The 6,929-nt window shown below is 42.2% G+C and overlaps 1 protein-coding gene across 1 annotated transcript in view; it reads right to left on the reverse strand.

The window, feature by feature from the left end:
• The window catches only part of mtus1a (microtubule associated tumor suppressor 1a), a 30,209-nt gene extending 25,843 nt beyond the window's left edge, over positions 1–4,366 (reverse strand). The window contains exon 1 of the mRNA XM_078261203.1: positions 4,235–4,366. The gene's annotated coding sequence lies outside the window, so the exon portion shown is untranslated. The remainder of the gene's footprint in view (positions 1–4,234) is intronic.
• Between the last annotated feature and the right edge of the window lie 2,563 nt (positions 4,367–6,929).

Here is a 6,929-nt window from a genome sequence, read left to right on the forward strand (position 1 = left end):
TTCATTAGGTTGTTGAATATAAGATTACCTTAGTATCTGTACCCTTTCTAAAGATATTTTACAAGACACACCTGCTGTCACTGTTAAATCATGGTTTCAGAAAAGCTTTAATGTGAGGTTGGACCAGCAGTTACAAGCCATGTTTTTCTACTCTGAAATGAGCCAACATGGGTTTGGCATGAGAAGTAAACAGCAGTCTTAACTTCTTTGTTTTGTACTGTTGTGTTTATTTAAGCTAACTGGGCTGCTAAGCTTGCCAGCCGCTATTACGACAAAAGCACCATTGTGCGTATGTACCACCGGAGAGTATCAAGTCACCAACTGCCTGAGAGTGTTTCAGTATGCTGATCTCAGTGCATATAAGAAAATTGAACACTGGAGCTGAACTACCTGTAGTGCTATTTATCAGTTAAGATTGTTTTGCCGTTTTGGTGTAAGTTGCCCAGTGTTGGAGATATCGGCCATAGATGTCGGCCTTCTCTTGAATATATTTGAACTAGATGGCACTTGGCTTGTGATGCTCAAAGCGGCAAAAAATAAATAAAGAAACGGCAATGTCTTTTTCCAGAAATCATGACCTGGTTATTCAAGATAATCCACAGACCTGGTTGCAAGCAGTTTAATGTAGGAAGTATTTTCTTTTTACTGAACTACACCCGCCAACCGTTAGCCTGGTCCTACCAGACTCTGGTACATTTCATTAGTCCAGAGAGTCTGGCCACTCTCCATTGACAAGTGGTAACTTCCTTGAAGTACTCTGTTGAAGTTTAAAACTATCGGATCTGCCCAGAGCCACTCTGGATCTGCCATAACCAATCACTAACGTTTCGGTCGTGACGTCGGCTTAGCATCGCTAGCGTTCGCCTTAGCCAACTTCTTCACCACTAACAGAGCGAACCGGAAAAATCTAACTTTTCCTGAAACCCATGGGGGGGAGGGCCACAACATCACGGCCCCCAACAAAACTCAGCAAAGGTTGTTCTTGCTCGGGCTTTAACTTCTGGATATTCGGCAGCGTTGCCATAACCGACCGAATGGCTTCGCTCGCATCTTTCTCCGCCGCCATTACTGAACTACAACTCAAACTGGCGCACAGCCTCAACGTCATCGTTCTCAGCCACTCCCTCTGTTCACTGATCGGACCGCCAAAGATTTGGCCGGAGAAAACCCAAGACTATACCGCAAACCCAGATGACGTACTGAAGGAAAATGAAAATTTTGCGGAAGAACAAGGGCAGAGCCAGGCTAGCCAACCGTATCACCATGTAGAAAAAAGCAGACTTATGGATGAGAGGCTTGTCCTCCTCGGCGGAGCAGCAACTATAGCCAACCAATACTGCTAGCTCACCAGAGATAGCCAACAAGGAGCCGAAGAGGACACCATCAATGTTTACATCTCGTGCTGTCACGAGCATGAGCCTCTCGTCCATGAGTACACTTCCTTCTGCGCGGTGATACGGTATCCTACATAATACTGCTCACATTATCTTGAGCAACCAGAGGCCTGTACTAGCGAGATCAACATGTCCTGGATTTCTTTCAGTTATCCGGCTTCACCTAACATCCGCATAAGCTGTGTCACGACGCTGGTTATCAACTAGTTCAGTCAACCCAGGGTTTCCCAATCCAGCGACGTGCGCGTTCACATAAGAGGCGGTGTTTGCACAGCACGACCAATCGCAAACATCTACCAGAGCCGCATATTTTACATAAGAGGAAATTATAATTCTACATAAATATGAATAACACAGACACGGTTTTGCAGGCAAAACGCAATACAGTCGCTGCTTCCTAAAACAGGAAGGAAAGCTGGCAAAAAAAAATAGCCGACGCTGTAGATGCGTAAATCACAACGCTTATTAATATCACTTCCCATTAGTCAGGACCAAGATATGACCATAATTACACTTGTGCACTTTCCATCAACTGTCGTTGCTTTAGCCTAGTATTTCAGTTGCAACCCTGGCAGTGGGAAGCCATCGTGAGAGCAAATAAAATATATAAAAACAAAATTCAAACTGATGTGCGCATTGGCAACACACGGCTCAAGAAGCCGAGCCGATATGCAATTCCCTCCCATTACAATCTATATATTTCATAAATATACACATCAGGGAATGCTAACGGGGTTGTCTCTAAATGTTTTAACTTTTATGTGCGCACCCCTTTCTTTCTCTCTCTCTGCGCACCGAGCTCCGCCTGATCTTCTAAGAACGGAGACGCCGTTATCAATCGAGTATTGATTGGTCAGTAGGCGGTGCTTTTACACCGGTTGATCTCCGATCTCCAATTTAACCTGCTTCCGACCAGGTTAGGCGTTCAGCATAAGTTACCACGGCGATTGAACCCGATCACAAGTGATCCACCTTCGTAGTACAGAAAACCCTGGGTTGAACCTGAAGTTAGCTTGTTAACGCCAAATCTCGCTTCGTAGTACAGGCCTCCGGTCATGATTTCTGGAAAGAGACAATGTTGTTTTTCAAATTTAATCTTTTGCCGCTTTGAGCACCACAAGCCTAGTGTCATCTAGTTCTATTACATTTGAGAGAAGGCAGACATCTCTCAGCCTATATCTCCAGCAAGTCACACCAAAGCAAATCTAGATTGATAAATAGCACTACGGGTAAGGAAGGAAACATTTTTATTTTTTTATTTTGTGTTGAACTGTCCCTTTAACATGTTTCTATAGCAACAAGTTGGCATTGTCGGTCTTTCCCGGTTGTAATCACCCCAAAATAGTGACTGAAACGCTAACATATATCTCGTTTGTTGGGATAAGATTTGTGCATAGTCTGCTGCACTTCTGAAAGGCTTAATGAGGCAGGCAGTATACTGGTTAAGGAAGCAAGGGCTGGATCAGTAAAGCTACATGACCTTCCCAGGAAACACACAACAAAATGCAAAAAAAAAAAAACAGAGCTCAAGGGTTTCTGTTGGTTGCCAGAGCTAAAGAAAAAAGAGGGTTCAGTTGATAATATGCAGAATGTTAACCTCATGTTTTCTTTATTAAGTGGCAGCCTGCTTGCCTTTGGCTCTTCTCTGCTAAGATTGAAGTTTGTTCTGCAGCCATATCAAAACGTCATCCAGTAGTTGATTGGTCTGGGTGTCAAATAAGCCATTTCTTTCCCTATGTATAGAAGGTATAAAGTGTAAAGTATAGAGTTAGTGATGTAACTATAGAGTTAAAGAGACACCTGTAAACAGGTCTAAAGACCTGATAATACTAGGGTTAGCTGCAGGCCTGAAGTGCACACAATTATAATTACATTTGACAGTTTTTTATAATTAACCAAAATACCAGCCACCTTTACAAACCTATTTTTGCTAGCACATTTACTCAATCAGAATGTTCAACAGAACCTACAAATGACACATTCAGCAAGCGTCAACTCATATGCTTTGATATTTTTCGAAATGAGAAACTGTAATAGAGAAATCAAAAACACATTGCTGACTATAATACTGGCCCAAACCTAGACATGCGTACTTCAAAATGTTGATTAGAAAAATGTTCGACCTTAGAGCAATAGTCAGTCTGTAGCGACAACAGCTAGGCCTACACCTAAATGAAGTCCTCAGCTGGAATATCTGAGCGCTACTCTATTCTTTAAAGGGATCTTTCGGTTAAACATTTGGGAGAATGACTTTTTTTTTTTTTATATAAATATGCCACAATAACTATTAGTTGTTCATATTAAATCTGCCTTACTTTTGACATTACTACTGATAGATATATCAAAGCAGCTATGCTTTGATCAACAATCCATATCTGACTGAATAATGGGTTTAACAGGCAGAGAAACACACCTTACTGTCCATTACAATCTCTGTACAGTCAAATCAAATATACAGCCTTGTCAAACTGCTGTGCACATTGAACCTTGGCAAGAACTGCCTCTCTAACGCCACTGCAGTATCTTCCCACAACAATGCAGAACATTGATTTAGCTGGTTCAAATCGTGATTAGGCATTAACTTGTTATGTAAGGCACAACTGCATCTATGACAAACCATAACCTGACAATGTTTATGGAAAAATAAAACCACGAAAATAGGCCCCAAGACACTGATACACTAATAGAACAGGTCTTCAACACTTACCTTTGACTAAAAAAACAGATCAACTATGGTATGAACTAACTCAATACTGACACTATTGTCCTCTCTATTCAATAAGTTGAAAACACCTCCACAGTGTGCTGTGTTGCCTGCTGTATCACGTCAGTTTACTCACTTTTTGCAGGTTCACCCAGCTCATTTTACCGTCTCAGAGACAATCCCATTACTGCTTTCCTACCAAAGCGCTAATTCCAGCCAACTGGGCAGGCAGTGGTGTGCGAGTGTGCTTCAGCCAGACAACCGTCCCATGACTCCTCCCTCCTTGTGCTCAGAGTCAACCGTGCATCAGTAACTTCACAGCCTGAATGAGGGTGCCCCTGTGCAGGCATTAGATTCTGTTTTTTTTTTCCCCCTCCCCTCCCTGAGGTAACGTGACTTAGTCCAGCAGGCCTACTGCAGTAGTGGGCAGCAATCTCTCCAACTAGCCACAGTGTCAGACACCAAGAGTGACTGCACAGCGCTCCCCAGTGCAGGCATGCCAAGGTCCAGCTAAGGACTGTGCTTCAGTGTAGAGCTCCAGTCCCAGGTTAACAGAGGGAGCAAGCAAGGAAGAAAGCAACATGTTACCTTATCCATGCCGAGCCCAGTTCTAGGGGAGTGGCCACGGCCTGCCAGGCTGCGTTGGCATTCACTGTTGCTAAGCAGCCAAAGTGCCTCTTTTATGAGGGAATGGATCAGGCTGCTTTTTTAGTAAGGGATAAGTGAAAATGGGAGCAGAATAGCGGGAGGCCTGGGCTCCTCTGGGAATGTTACACTATGACAGTTCCCAACCACAATTAGCATAGAAAATCACTTCCAAGATGGCAAGACACATTACAATGTTGTTTAGAGCCGATAAGTTCCCCGACGTCCTCCACTGATGTCACTGCCTCAGGTTGTACACAAACAGATCGACACTTGATCCTGACACCAGTCTAAGACCCCTAACACCAATGCTATTTATGCCTAATCTATACAAGGCCCCTGACCCTGGGAACTACTGTCTAATCTTAACTAGAGACAAGATGTAAATCATGGTATAGAGAGTGCTTATTATCTCTTCAGAGTTCTGAGAATGAGTCTCATATCCTGTAAAGTCAGTTATTTAGTGGATCTAGTTGTATAATCTAAACATTTTGACACTGGTCTTCAAGTACATCTGTCTTGTTAACAAGAATGGAAAAGTGATTTCCATTTTCAGCAGAATTTGGAATAGCAGCTTCTAGACTATCCAGTCCGAGATTCAGACCTCAAACCTCAGTGATGCATGTTGCACCCTAACCAGTCCAGTATACACTCTGAAAGTGGATACAATACATTCAAAACCAGTAGGATTACCAGCCAAACTCCCTCTGATATCTGACCCTCACTCGCTACTGTGTGGTCTACTGGACCCTGTGTTTTGAGACTCCATTCAGCCTTGTCAAACTATAAAATTAGGTTATTTTGAAATAGTCTCAGATGCATTTTCAACATTGCTGTTTGATACAAGGCCTCACTAAGTTTATCCAAGAAAAATCCAATGCAAGTTGCTGCCTTCAGATTGCATTATACATTTTAAAACCAAGTGAGATCAACAGAACAATGCTCCTCTATTTCTAAAGCCCCTCAGGCACTGTGCAGACAGGCTCAAATGGCCTTTCCTTGCCTTTGCATGGGTGACTGAACATTTCAGTATCATACAGTGAGCAGTTACAAGTAGCAGGGACAGCCATCAAAAGGCCAGGCACAGAGCTGCACAACACTACTGCAGGGCAGCAGGTCAAGCTGGGGGATTCCAACCAGCATACCAAGGACAACACTGCCCTCTGTAAAGCACAGGGAGACAAAAGCCTGGTTAGGGAGAATAATATGGCACTGTCTTTCATAAGTCAGAATATTAGTCAGTCTGCGCCAGCAAGAATAAATAGAAAAAAGGCTTTCAAGATAAAGCTGTTGGCCTATGTCATCTAGTGAATAAGAGGCATGTCAGATGTGTCAGCAGCTGTGCAAATGTATCTTGGTTTGCTCTCCATTCAGTTAGCCTGAACTGTGAGGCTTACATGGAATACACAACATTTCAAGGGGGACAACAATAACGACAAACATTAAGTTGCACATTTTTGAGATGCAAGTCAAGAATTAAAACACAAGCTCAAACTGAATTGTGTCAGATATTCAACTATATTCTGCAGTAACACATTTTAGAACAGTGTTTGGGGTGTTGTATGGAATAGCACCTGTTGAACAAAATTATTTAACCTTGCAATAATTTGTGATTAACACCACAAAAATATTACAATTATATATATATATAAAAGATTAGTTTAAACTATGTGCAAGCATTTTAACAGGCAGTCAACCGTCATCTAGTTAGATGTGTGTATTTAAAGCCAAAATAAAATTAATTCATTTTGCTGGGTGTGTTTGGAGTAGTAGCGACTTCATTCATGCCTGGTTCCTGTAAAACATGGTCATTTTCAGATAAAAAAAAAAAACTGCGCCCCCCGCACCTGATTGACAGATTATCCCTGTGTGAGCCCTCCTTCAGCCAGTTAGAGCTATAATTAGATCAGAAGTAAACATATCCATCTACAAATAGCAAGGAAAATACTCTTTCAAGTCAATACATGGTTTTAAACACAGTAACTTTAGACTACGTCTGAGACACTTTAAAGAGTGGCCAATAAGCTAGTATTGTGTTAAAAAACCACCCAGGTATTACCTAATGTTAGCGTCCTTGAATAAAGTTACAAACATAGCGGACTACTAGCTATACATTGGGCTCCAACCATGAATTGTAACGGTAAAAACTAAAATGGAGCACAGCAAACAGCGGTTGACAATAAACA

The sequence above is a fragment of the Sander vitreus genome, chromosome 10 (genome assembly GCF_031162955.1).
Source record: "Sander vitreus isolate 19-12246 chromosome 10, sanVit1, whole genome shotgun sequence".
Taxonomy (NCBI): domain Eukaryota; kingdom Metazoa; phylum Chordata; class Actinopteri; order Perciformes; family Percidae; genus Sander; species Sander vitreus.